Below are 13176 nucleotides of genomic sequence, written 5' to 3'. Positions count from 1 at the left end.
TTTTAGCTCTTTTTGACTATCACAATAAAGTTTCTATTCTACTCTATCACTTTGCGATATGATAAACTGCAGAATTTTAGCTTGGATGCGATGAAACTGTGAGAAGGTTTCAGAGCGACTCTGTCCTTTAAGGTCTGATGGGATTTTATATTCATAAAAACAAGCAGGGCGGCAGCGATCGATAACACGAGCTGAATCCTTAAGCGTCAAGTTGGTTTTTATGAAGTAGTTCCAGTTTATTTAAAGTGTGGGAAATAAAATGTTTTAAGAGACAATGTCGGTTTAGCCAAGGTTTTTCCGAAGAATCCCTCGTTTTATGGAGGCTGTTAAAGGTTTGGTGCTAGAGACCCTTTAAGGACTTTGTAGGTTAACTGCCGTTTTTGAATGATAAGATTTCAGGCGGCGCTATAATTTCTTTCACAGGTTTTCATTACTCCTTTCGTGCCGTTGAGCTTCAGCAGCGCCACAGCCTCTCATCTCGGCAGCCGACACAAGCCTCACCCAGAGCGGGGGGGGGGGCGACAATAATCGATCCGTCCTTTTGTCCCCGTTTACTCTTCCTGGTGGAGGTTAGGGAAACGGCAGCCATATCGCAGCGGCAGCCGATGGCACAAGAGGGATCGCATGTCTGAGCGGCTCCTTCAGGTTGCCGTAGAAACCGAGCGAGGGCCATTTGTTCCAATTTGCTCTGTGGCATTGAGATCAAAAAGCTTGGAACCAATGCTAATATGCACTCCACCATATTAGCATCTGTGTTTGCAGGAGAGAGAGAAAAAAACAAACCAAAACACACACACAGTGGGGCATCTGCTCACCTCATTTACATCCACATTGTTCCCCTACAGTTCGGTGCAACGCAAGGCCTCCTACGTTTTTACAGGCTTTAATAAATGGTTTTGAACTTTCTGGTTTGTTATTATCCTCTCGGGCCTTTAGGCTTGATGTACTGGCTGCTCCCTGCCCCGCTCGCCCCCCACCCCCAGCGCTGCAGCCCCCTCAACCCGGAGCAGGCTGCTGAGTGTAAAGAGCGTTCCTGCTCCGCCTTCCCTGCCCCATTGAAAAGTTGGCGGTTTGTTTACGAGAGCACCAGCTTCTTTGTGGCTTTGCGCTCCGCTCAGCCACAGCGCAGTGAGTGAGTCTTCAGACTCCCCCCCCCACCACCACTCACCCCTCTTCTTTCTCTCCTTTCTTCCAGAATCAATCTGAAAAGGACAGACGGACCCTCTCAGCCCCCAGACCCCACACCCCAGTGATGCTTAGCCGGTGAGTATGCTCTACTTGTTTGCACTCAGATTCCTCCCCCCCTCCTACCCCCCGTTACTTTTTAACGCTTTCCTTGCACTTTCTGCTTTCAGTTTCTTTCTGCTATTCAGCTGACTTTTTCCTTCTTTTCTTGTCTTCCCCCCCCCCCCCCCAAAGTTTGCTGGTAAACACCAAACTTCTCCCTGGACTTGGGTTGAAAATTATTCTGTTTTTCCTTCTCTTTTATGCAAATCACACCAATCTCTGAGGTCTTTGTAGTCGTAGGCCATCCAAGTTGGTGAAAACCCCCTTTTTTTAATGAATGGGGTCATTTGAAAAGCAGCGTGGAGAATAAGATACTGTATGGATGGAGGCTGAGTGTATGGGCAGAAGGGCTTCACGCAGGCTACTGAATTATAAGTCGATTGCTCAATCTCTCTATCCCTCAGCTACCTCCTTTATCCTCTGTGTGGGTTTTTGCTGCTTGCGCGTCCTCGTGTCTGTTTGAGAGTTAATCAGTGAATCACTCCAGTTGCAGACAGCCTTGAGCCCGTTTGACGGTGAAATCATCATTCATGAGATGCGGGCGCGCACTCACCTTGCGAAATCACCTCCAGCAGGACAGACTGGAGCCGACATTTGTACATTTGAGTGCTGGTTTGCTTGATGTTGGCTGCACAAAAAAATAAAAACAAACAATAAAATAAAATTGTCTCAGCACCAGAGGATCAAAGTTTCCTGGTAGTAACAGGATCATTTACTTTTTGTTTGCAAATGAGAAAAGAATGCAGCCGAGTTTCATGAGGGGGATGATCAATGTTAGGGCACCAATGGATCTTCCTCTACCCTACACTCTCCATAAAAGTGAGTTATTTTAGCTGTAAATAAAGCGAGGAAAAACTCATCGGTGGATTTGAGTGTGGCCTTAATCATGCAACAGTTTTCGGTCCAGAAGGTGCTCAATATGTAAAAAAGACGACAAATTATCCTAAATTGATCAGATCTGAACAGCTGCTTTGATATTTTTTTTTTTTAGAAAGTGGGGTTGTGCGGTGTAGCTGTGAGTAGTCAGCAGGTGAAATGTAGCAGGTAGCAGGGTGATTTTTTCTTAGGGACAATAAGGCCCCAATAAGTTTAACCAAACAATAATTAGATCGTTTTCCTTCCTTTGTGTGAAAAACTGTAGATGATTATTGGTATCCGCTGACCTCTAAAGGAATTATCCCTTTTTTTTTTAGATATAAAAATAGCATAAGCAGTAAATTATATGCCAAATAGCATATTTCATTTTAATGATGTCATAATAATTATAACTCTTCAGCGTCTTCTGTCCTTCCTTTTTCTGAAAAAGACAAATATGTAGTTAGGGAGGCAAGAGGCTGCCATAAATTTTGTCCAAATGAAATTAATATCTTCAGGGATGTATTTTTATAGCATGAAATCAAAATATCTATTATTTTGATTTAAAATAAAGTCTAATATCACTCGCTACCTGAAGATGTATTTCATGCTCCCACTGTTTACATTTAAAGCACTCTGCTAAGTCGGGAGGCTAACATTAGCGAACCCTTAGTGCAAGGCGTGTTTCAGTGTGGTCCCAGTTAATCATGCTCTCTTTTAAAAGTGCAGCTCTTTGCTTTTATTGCGGTAAAACTTAATGACCGGTGCGGTAAGCTCTTCTGTCTCTCCTGCCTGCATCACATGGCTCAGACAGACGGGGATTTTCACTGAAATGTCTTTTACACCGTCTCCTCTAAAGTTTTTTTTTTTTTTAATGGAAAATTTCAATAAATGCATATGCAATGGGACCAAATGCTTTGATTAATGTCGCTTCTCTCATCAAAGGAGCTCATGCAAAGCTTGTCGTGAACGTCCTCTTTTCTTTTGCCCAGTGATGATGAAGCCAGATGAAGAGATTTTTGTGAAATCACCTTGTAATTTCTACAAAGTGCCTTGAAAGACAAAAACGTACGACTGAAATAGCCAGTTAACCTTTTTTGATCGGCAGCTAATTAGTAACAGACATTTGCATCTTTTAGTGTTAACATTAATCACACATAAGTGTTTGCTCCGGACTTAAACCGTTGCAACGATTTTTACATGAACACACACGTTTCCCTTCCTGTCATTATGGGGTATAAAAGATTATGTGAATGTTGGCAAAACATTTTCCCAACATTTGTGGTTTAAAGATGATAAAAAATGAGAAAAAGGAAGGAAAATGGGACAAATATTAACATTAAAACTGTTTTACAAAGTCCAAACCTGGTTTGCTCATCCATTGATGGGTGGGTTAAAATCAGACATTATTTTAAAGATGATCAGATGTCTGCTGCCTGCAAGGCATTCATCCAAGATTAATGTTAATTCTTTAACAAAATACTAAATATTTCGATCTAGTTTATTCTCTAGATATTAGAGAAATGGTAAATGTGTTTGATTAACAAAAAAAAAAAAATTGAGCTCATTTTTGTCCAGTGAAAAATGTATTTCTTGTCTCACTTTATTTCATTTTATCTTTGTCACACATTAATTCTCCTTCTTTGTCTTCTTCTAAAAGCCACACTGGGTGGCACACAAAGAAAACCTGGAATAACTGCTTGGCTCAATATTCAGCTTTATAAGCAAAGAGACTTGGATAAAATTGCATCCATGTGTCACAATCCTTGAGTGTTTGGGTTTTCATTTTGATTTGTATTTGTGTTTATTATTATTGCTTTTGATGTCTTGCCATATTTGGTGAATTATTCTTGCTTAAATTGTGTTGCTATATCAGATTCTTTGGTTTGTTCTCGCGTTCTGTTCAGTGTCGTTGTTTTTCCCTTGACTTGCAGATTCTTTGAGTCTTGATTCAGCTGCCCTGTGTTAAATAGACTCTTAATCTCACTTTGCCTGCTTGCACTCTGCCACTCTCATTGCTTCTGATTAGCTCATCTGGTTGCTTTGTCATATCCAAATATCCCTCAGTATATAAGCTCACCTGTCCTCCTGGTTCTACGTACAAGATCTACACGATTCACCGTAATCTAAGGAATCATGAATTTGACTTTCTAGCAAAGAGTCCTAAAGGAAATGTTTGGCATTCAGTTGGAGCTCAAGCAGACTTGAATTATCAAAGTACGCCAGCAAATCTACGTCTGATTGGCTCAGAAGAAATAGTGACGGTTTGGTGTTTTGTAAAGTATACATGAGAGTCAGATTGAGATTCTGTTTGAGATGTTTTCACAGCCTGATAGTCCGGTAGACGTGGTTGTTCTGGGTATCGCAGCTGCCAGGTTTGTTTGTGCGGATCACTTTCTCACTGCGCTGTCAGACGAATCAAATCCTTTGAGAAGCCTTTTCGTCCTCTCGCCTGTGGTGGCTCTGCACCAAGAACCGCTGAAGCAAACGAGACGAAAACCCCAGAAGAAGACGCTGAGCGCAACTTCCTTCTTTTTTTTTTTTTTTAAACAATTGTAGTATTTCTCTTTTGTCTTTGGCAAAACACCGCCAGACATTACTTGTGTTAGCGTTAGACTCGTACGTTTGTTTTGGTTCTGTTTACCCAGAATGCCCAGCTCTAGCTATCGTCCACTTCCTGTTTTTTGTTTCCGGTCTGTCCACTTTGAGCCGCACAAGCATTTTTTTTGTTTTGTTTGCCAACTCTGGTATTTGCGAACTTCCCATTGTTTTCCCCTCACTGCTCAGCGCTGTCCTTCCTCCACTCAACTCAATTTGTGGTCTAAAATTTCTTCATCTTATATGTGTCAGTGGAGCAGAGCGTTTCATCCTCTCTCTCTCTCTCTCTCTCTCTGTCTGGCCGCTTTGAAAGAAAAAAAGCTCCACTCTGTTTGTGTTAGCTCCCTCTGCTCCTCTGGGAGGAGATCAGGAGCTCCCGACGACGTGGGCACCTCGTTCTCATTCGCCTACACTGTTGTTGATGTTTAGCTTGGGATGACAATAAGCCGGAAGAAAACAAGCCTCTTCCAGGCCAATGAGAAAGAGGGAGAGAAAGAGAGAGAGAGAGTGTTGGTGGACGGAGAGACCAATCAGAAAAAAAAAATGGATGGAGAGGAAGGATACTCATCCCTGGAATGGGATTCTCTTTAGAGCATTCTGGTTTTGGCCTCTGAGGCCAAATTAAGGAAGCGTCATTATGCCTGGCAGATCGTCATGCTGCCTTTGTGGCCCAGCCATGGCACATTAGGGCTCCTCAAACGTGGCCGAGCCACGGCTCATTCAGCTCACAAACAGGGAGCGGCGGGGCGGGGGGGCACTGGCAGAACCTTGGCCTCGCTCACACAAGACTCATTGACATTACACTGGGGCAGGGGAGACGAGATGGTGACTGCAGCGATGGTGATATGAGTAGAAGTTGTTAAGGCTGGATTTATGGGGCAGGGGTTGGCTTCATATCGAGTTTAATCGGCCAAAATCACAGATCCCACCGAGACCCTCATGGATATTTCACGGCTTATGTTTCGTTTTGCCAAAGTATTCGTATACTTTGGACATTTTGATGTTCTATCAAACTAGTGTATTTTAGTGAGGCTGCATTTGCTAGAACAGCACAAAATACTGTAAAATGTAATCTTTGCAAATTACATTTGAAAAGCATTTGTGATTCGGCGCCACTGAATCAGTCCTTTCAGTTCAATTACACTGGGCAACTTTGCATATGCGATTTCTTTTCTTTTCTTTTTTGGCGTATTCTCCTTTACAAAACAACTCAGGCTCAGTCAGGCTGGATGCAAACCGTCTCCAAACATCAGTCTTCAGGTGTTTCCACAGATCGTCGTCTGACTTCAGCTCTGGACCGGGTCACTCCAGCACAATGTGCGCCGGGATGCCCTAGTCCGAGTCCTAGAGAGCTGCTGGCCTGGAACGTTTATCTTCATTCCTGCTCCAACATACCTGAACGAAATGGTTGCATTCCCTCTGCTAATTAGAAATTTATTGGGTTTGTTGCCATAATAAGAAAAGGTTTAGGGGTTATTCCAAAAATCTTAACTAAATACACGAATAAATGAATGAAACTCCCACAGCTTTTCTTTTCTATGTACCCAGTGACCATTCTCTTCCAATATTGCGTAAGTGTGCTCAATTTTCTGTGAATTACCGCAAGATGGGACTCCTGCAACTGCAGAGTCTCTCCGGCAGGAATGAGAGCAAAAAGAAGGAGGGAAAAAAAAAACATCTTTGTCCCACTTATCTTCATGTCAAATTTACACGGCGGGCCGACGAAAAGCAGGCTGTGGAATGCAAAACAGTCCGGCTTCGTCCTGCATTTTAAAAGGCGTTAAACCAACAAGGATTTGATTTGTTCCAGAAACAACCAATGATTCATGGCTACCTTTCAGTGCTAAAAGGATTAGCCTGTCACTTCTTATTTCCATTTGCAAAAAAAAAAAGCAAAAAAAATGTAGCATTTTTTTCCAAATGCCGGGTTGTGTTCTGTAACTCTGAACTAAGGTTTTTATTTTTCTAATATCATGTAACACCGTCTGCACATTTTGGAGATGGCGTTATGCTAATATGACCAATGTATTTTGCTTGTGTTATAATCAGAATGTTCTGTATCATATGTCTTTTACTTTGCATGGGAGTAAAAGTGCAAGAACCACATTTGTGTATTGCTACAAAACCTGTTTTTCTTCGGATCCAACACCTCTTGCCTTGCTTTAAGGTGTGAGTAATGAACTCCTGAAAAAGTCATTGAAGCAAGTTGTTTCCTCTTCCCCCCCCTTCCTTGTTTGTACCTCTGTGGACTTTACAAAATCTATTTGAATAAAAAAGGCTGTTGTTTTCCTTTTGTATTAGGACTTTCTAGAATCCCTAAGTGACAGAGCTCTTGTAGAAGTCCAATATTTTATAAAGAAAGATGAGTTAATGTTTTAGATTTTCACTGCTATTTGTGAATTCTACTTCAGGTTAAATGCAAGTGAAAGTGAACAGAAATGGCTTGGATTGTCTGCTCTGGCTTTCTAATACCTACAAAATGCATTTATGTGTCTGAGGTGGGAAGAGAGACTAGTCTAATTTGATCTAGCAAAAATTAAGAACCGGTCTTATAAGTTGTTTTTGACCTAAGCCAACATGGAGAATCCTGACTAGGCTAACGACATCTCCTTAGAAGAGTTTGTATTAAGGTATCCATAGAGATTTAGGAAACATCTAAGCTCCCTTTGGCTCTATATAGAGGTCCTCCACCTTTGTTAATGTTTAACTACTCCCAACTTTTTGGATTGAAGGCAAAGCTCATGAATTACAACTGGAGTAATTCACGGTTTGAGGAATTACTCATTTCCAAAAGATTTAGGAAAGAAAAATAAATCTAAGATACTCTTACTTGTTGCGTTTTTAAAGCAAATAGAATATATTGGTTATAACAGCCAAAGCGAAGAAATAAAAACATAAACACATCGGATGAAATTTTCAACCATTTCTCAGAATATTTGCTCTTTTTGCCATTCTGCTCTTTGTATGGTGTCACAAATGTAACAGGCTGATAGTAGTTGGTCAGTTAGTCAGGCTCTCTGCTCTAGAAGTCAGTCTGTTGCTGATCGCATCTCGGTGTTACTACCTTTAGTTTCTGTCTTTGTTTTGGGTTTTTTTTGTAGACTTGTTGGTCCAATTAGTCTATGATAGAGTGTTGGTAGGGATGATGGAAGACAAATTTCATTACAAAAACAAACTATCTGACGGAAGCCTTGACGAAAGCGTACTTATGTGCAAATTCTGCAAAAAAAAAAAAGAAAGTTTCCAAACCACTGAAGCATGTCAACCCCACTACTGTACCATCTATATGCAAAGCAGATGAGGAAACCCTGTGTAACAGGGCCCTGAATTTGCACAGACCAGAATCCACCATCAGCGAGTTTCGACCGCCCGGTGTGGTGGCTGCTCGGCGGAGCGAGTACCCACACACACCTGTCTGTCCTGGGTCGCGAGAATCTGATTAGCCGTGCCACTTCTGTTCTCACTTACAGGTCACATAAAGCAAAGAGAGAGCTGCCTTGAGCTCTGACAAATGTTAACAGACCAGTTTGTCTAGGCAACTGCCTGAAAGAGGGAGGGGGAGTCCTGTCATCCTGATGTGTTTGTTAAATTTTGCACTGAAATGTTGATCAAACTGTTACCGTTTGTAACAAGAATGCGCCACATGAAGTCGATCTACTTATCATAACGTAAACAGATGAGTAAGGCAGCTTACCCTTTCGACGACAAGAGGAAAGGTGCAGATGTTCACTAGACTCTAAGATGCGCCCCGGTCCGCTCCCATCAGTCACAACATCCCAGACGATTTGCACCTGACGCTCACCCTGCTGTTACAACAAGCTACAAAACGGAGCTGGAAGACGCTGAGCAAAAGCTAAAAATGGGAATTTATACACGGCCAACTCAAACTACGGTCTAAACCAAAATTAGTAAAATATTATGTAGGCTGTACCTCGGGCTTGAACCTATAATTAAAGTTTATTAGTCAGGCCTGATCGGGCCAGATAATTTTTTGATTTTTTAAATTTTTCAGGCACACCTGTCAAGTCTACTGAAACTACCATTTCTTTACACCCTTTGCCCCCGAATTAGTATTTTCCCATAAATATCCTATATTACACCTCTCTCACCCCCCTCTCTTAGTTTCTACCTCCCCGCCCTCTGACTGCACCAGACGGCAACAATTTCCCTTATTCTCAAATCCAAAACTTGACATTGCCTGAGTAATTGTAGTTGCCTTTCAGCCTATAGAGACATCAGGAGTGGATCCACTTGACATGAAAGCGTTAAATACAGTTTTCACAGAGTATCTAGAACTTCCAAGAGGAATGCGATCTATAACGTCAAACGCAAGAGAGGAAAACCAAAGCGGAAAGCTGCTGAAAACCCAGTAAAAACTCCTAGCGTGCGAAATACTTGTTCTTGGCACGTCGCCTTTTATTTATCATCGAATCAACTGGGAGCTTTACTTCAGGGATTGATGTCGCCTTCATTTTATTTCTCCATCCGCGATAGGGAGGAGGGAGATTTCATTACTTTTCCAACATTGTTTCCTGTTTTTTATGAAGTCGGTCCCCGCTGCTGGAGTGGATGAAAGGAAAGGCAGGAGGCTTTTGTCCAGCGCGGCCGCGGCAGAAACCCCGAGCCTGTAAATCTCGCACTGATCTTTGGATCATTAAGCAGCGAGCCCCCGGTCCTTTGGTTCTTTATCACCAGGCTTGGATCCCAGGCCATAATGGAGCCTAACTGGCTAATGATTAGCTGTCTTCTGCAGACCTGAGTACCGCTGCTGCCAGACTAAAAGGGGAGGAAGCCTTGATAACGAATAAATCCTGCTTCTGTTTATACGCTTGCCGGGCTTTACTTCTGAATATCTGACGCATTTTGACAGGTTGTCTTTCATTCGGGCCGTAGAGGGTATTTGTTTTTCTTGCGGAGAGCTCTGTTGATTGAGCTGCAGTTTATGCCGGGTACAGTTGAAGCCAAATATTTACATACACTTTCTGAAAAGATAGAACCCCCCTTTTTCCACTGTTTGACAGAAACTGTGAAAAAATAAAAAATAAAATACTCCCGCTACAGGCTGAATGTGAAATAAGGAGGTTTTAAAACAGATTGTGAAAGGAAAGTGTGGAAATCAGTGTTTCTACATATGATTTTAGTCGCAGCTTAGGACTCAGCAATGATGATAAATTGTTGGGAAAAAAAGTCAAATATTTGCAGATATAGAAAATAATTGTACCATCAGAAAATTCAAAAGAATTTTGAATTTCCACAGTAGAAACTTCAAAGGTTTATGCTGCAAATACGGGCTAATGAACACGTATGTGTTTTCTGCATATTGACGGCGATGGCTACGTTGAAATGTTGTCTGGTTGGCAGAGGGCTGCTTGCTGTGTACTGCTTTAAATACCCTGGTCCTGACTGACGCGAGATATAAATATGCAGATGGCAGCAGTTAGAAGGAAGATCTGTTGCATATTTATTTAAAGCCCTGCTGAGTATCGGCTATACGTCTCATCAAACCCTCTCGCCACGCTTTCTCCCTGTTCGTCTGACAGTTTTCTGAAGCGGAGAGGTGCCTGTTAAGCGGTGTTGGGGGAACACGTTTGTTCTGATGTTGTGTCTGGGAACGGTTCAGATCCATGAATGTTTGAGACCTGCCCAAAAACACTTCAGTTCTCTGCGCGGTCGGGCCCATGTGCCGAAACCGGCCATCGTCGTCGTGATGAAAATGAAAATTGTGATGAAATTGCACCGTTTTGTTCTCGGCCTCTTGTCGTTTGTCCGATCTTGTTACAACCCGCGCTCCCCGAAACTTTTCACCCCCCCCGCTACATGTGAAACTGTTGTGCGATTGGTCAGAATTTCATGGCCACGTTTGTTTTTACGGAAAGCAACGCCAACTACTCAACTTGGAGCAGTTTTTCAGCCGGAAAGCAAGATGGATAGTTATGAGGAGCATTTGGCTTGTTTTGTTGGACCAAAACACTGAACTCCCTCTGGCTTGGTTCTGGTCCGACGAAGCGGGCGAATGTCCCAGCAACTTCTGTTCGTTTTTTTTTGTCGGGTCAATAACATTGGAAAATGAAATGAGACGTTCCAGCTCGTCAATCATTGTTTCCTCCTCTGAATTCGTGACCAGTCGTTCCTCTGTGTGTTCAACTTTCAAAATATGAAACAATGTGACAAAACTCCACGTCTTCCACGGCCCGCCTCTTCCCAGATCTGATTGCCATAAGACATCAATTTGTTCAGCCCATTGGGTCCTGAAGGTATTGCTGCAAAGTTACTCTCTTTTAGTATTTGAAACGTTGAAGGTATCAGTCATGGAAGATGGTGGATTTGTAAATGTTGGCAGTCATCTAGAAATCAGATTTAGGATTCAGCTCTTCACACACAGAGCCTGTTGTCTACTTATTGCTAACTGCTTAAAATGCAGAAGGTAATTTGAAATATCAACTCTGTAGCCATTTTTTCTTTGTCTTTAAATCATATAAGATTGTTTTAAGATGTATATTTTCGTACACACACACACACACACACACACACAGATTGTGAGACTTTCCCTCCACTCCAATTTTATCTGACCACTAATTAACACGTTCAAAATGTCCTTTTCCAGCATTTCTGCTGCTACAGTTCTGACGGTGAAATTGCCTAAAATCTGTGTTGGCAGGCCAAAAGCTTTACAACAACCACGGTTCAGAAATTGGCTACAAATGCCTCATCGGCACATCACTGCTAATCATTAATTATATGTACTATAAAGAAATTGTTCCAAAAGATTCATCACAGTATGTATGCTTCACATGCGCCTTGTCGCTGCCCGGTGTTTGTGTTTTTCTCTCACATAAATCCACGTTTTGTGTGTCGGCATCTCCCAAATCCCGTTCGAACTCCCCGGCCGACTTCAGGTTCAAAACGACTTCAGCCCTAATTGTTTGGGGTGAGGTTTCCAACTCGGCGGAAAACCGCGCTCGCCGCGACTTTCCCTCTCTCACATGAGCGACTCCTGGCTGTAAACCTGCTGTTTGCTGTCTAATCGGTCGGTGAGGATTAGAGGCGCAGTGTGTCTTTCTAATTATAGACGTGGCCGTGTGCTCTCTCTCTCCTCCTCTGAGGGGTCACATCCAGCCCACCAGGCTCTCAGCCAGCGGCTCACTCGGGGCGACTCTCAGCTCCAGCTTTCACATGTTTATTCCTGTGTGCATTCCTAATTGCCATCTTCCTATTGCTGCTCTTTATTTTTACCACTCATCTCTCTCTCTCTTCCTCTCTTCCTCTCCCTCTGCTTGTATCTGTCTCTCTTGCCACTTGTGGTGAGATCTTGACAAAGACTTTTCATCGGAATCAAATAAAGCTCAATGATTTAGCTGTCGAAATAAATCACCGTCTGTATCAAGGAGGAAACAAGGAATTGCCTAAAAGAAAGAAAGAAAAAAAAAAACAGCGATTCCTTCACCCCGGCAACACAATCAATCAGTTCCCCCTTTTTCGCATCCTTTCCTACTTGGTTGGACAATAGGTTTTATTAAGGCCGCTGGGAAAGCTCATTATCCGTTTCCATCACAGAAGCGTTTGGAGCACACTCAGATTTGAAACGGCCAGGAGAAAAAGAGATGAAAGGCATTTATAACGCTCTGAAATAATGACGGCTGCCAGTCAAAACAACCCCCGATGTGCGTTCCACGCCAGCAAATATTTATTGACCGCTGCAACTGTTCTTTTTGGGGTTTTTATTCTCTGTTTTTTCTTCTTCTTGACTGAATTTATCACGTCGCGCTGTGCCACTCCACATGGATGAAGAGGGCAGCTGGAGAAAGGATTGAATTATGGATGTATGAGTTTACTCAGCCTGTCGAGAACTTCCGGGAGCTCCAGCGCCGAGCCAAATCAATTTCACTTCTGCAGGAGACACCTTGTTAATGGTTCAATCCATTTTTAATCAAAGACCTCTAATACGCCGGAGTTCAGATTAGTGTGTCAGCTGTGCTATTAGTCACTGGATGGGGCTATCGTGTAAAAACCACATGTGGCCGTGAGCGTAACGAAGTGTGATATATCATCATAACATCTTAAAAAAAACACAAAAACATAAATTATTCATAATGGCAGACAGGTTTTAATAACTTTTCCTGCATTTTTAGGACAGCTTTGGCTTGCATATGAATCGCTAAAGCTTCAGAACGAAGCCAGTCATGAGTTTAGCCTCAAAAATGGCCGATTCAGTTGCCGTTTGGTTCCATCGGTCAGGAAACGTCATTGGAACATGGACAGACGCACCGAGTCATCAGTGTTTCAGACGCAGAGATACACAGCAGCGTCGGTGCTGCAAGCTAACCAAAACTAGCTCTAAAAGGAAGTCATCTTTCACTACAGGAGCATACACAGACACTGAAGATGTTTGAAAGAAATTAAACCTTTAATTTAGCAAATGTTTTCACATCGGAACAA

At 42.5% G+C, this 13176-nt stretch overlaps 1 protein-coding gene across 1 annotated transcript in view; it reads left to right on the top strand.

Annotated features, from left to right (window-relative positions):
• Positions 1-13176, top strand: part of sema5ba (sema domain, seven thrombospondin repeats (type 1 and type 1-like), transmembrane domain (TM) and short cytoplasmic domain, (semaphorin) 5Ba) — a 216325-nt gene that overhangs the window by 38977 nt on the left and 164172 nt on the right. Inside the window, exon 2 of the mRNA XM_088010933.1 lies at positions 1196-1263. The gene's annotated coding sequence lies outside the window, so the exon portion shown is untranslated. The remainder of the gene's footprint in view (positions 1-1195; positions 1264-13176) is intronic.

Source organism: Poecilia mexicana, unplaced genomic scaffold (genome assembly GCF_051168715.1).
Source record: "Poecilia mexicana isolate PSO_F unplaced genomic scaffold, ASM5116871v1 scaffold_2, whole genome shotgun sequence".
Taxonomy (NCBI): domain Eukaryota; kingdom Metazoa; phylum Chordata; class Actinopteri; order Cyprinodontiformes; family Poeciliidae; genus Poecilia; species Poecilia mexicana.
The sequence above is the reverse complement of the archived record's forward strand: the minus strand, read 5'-3'. Positions and strand labels throughout refer to the sequence as shown.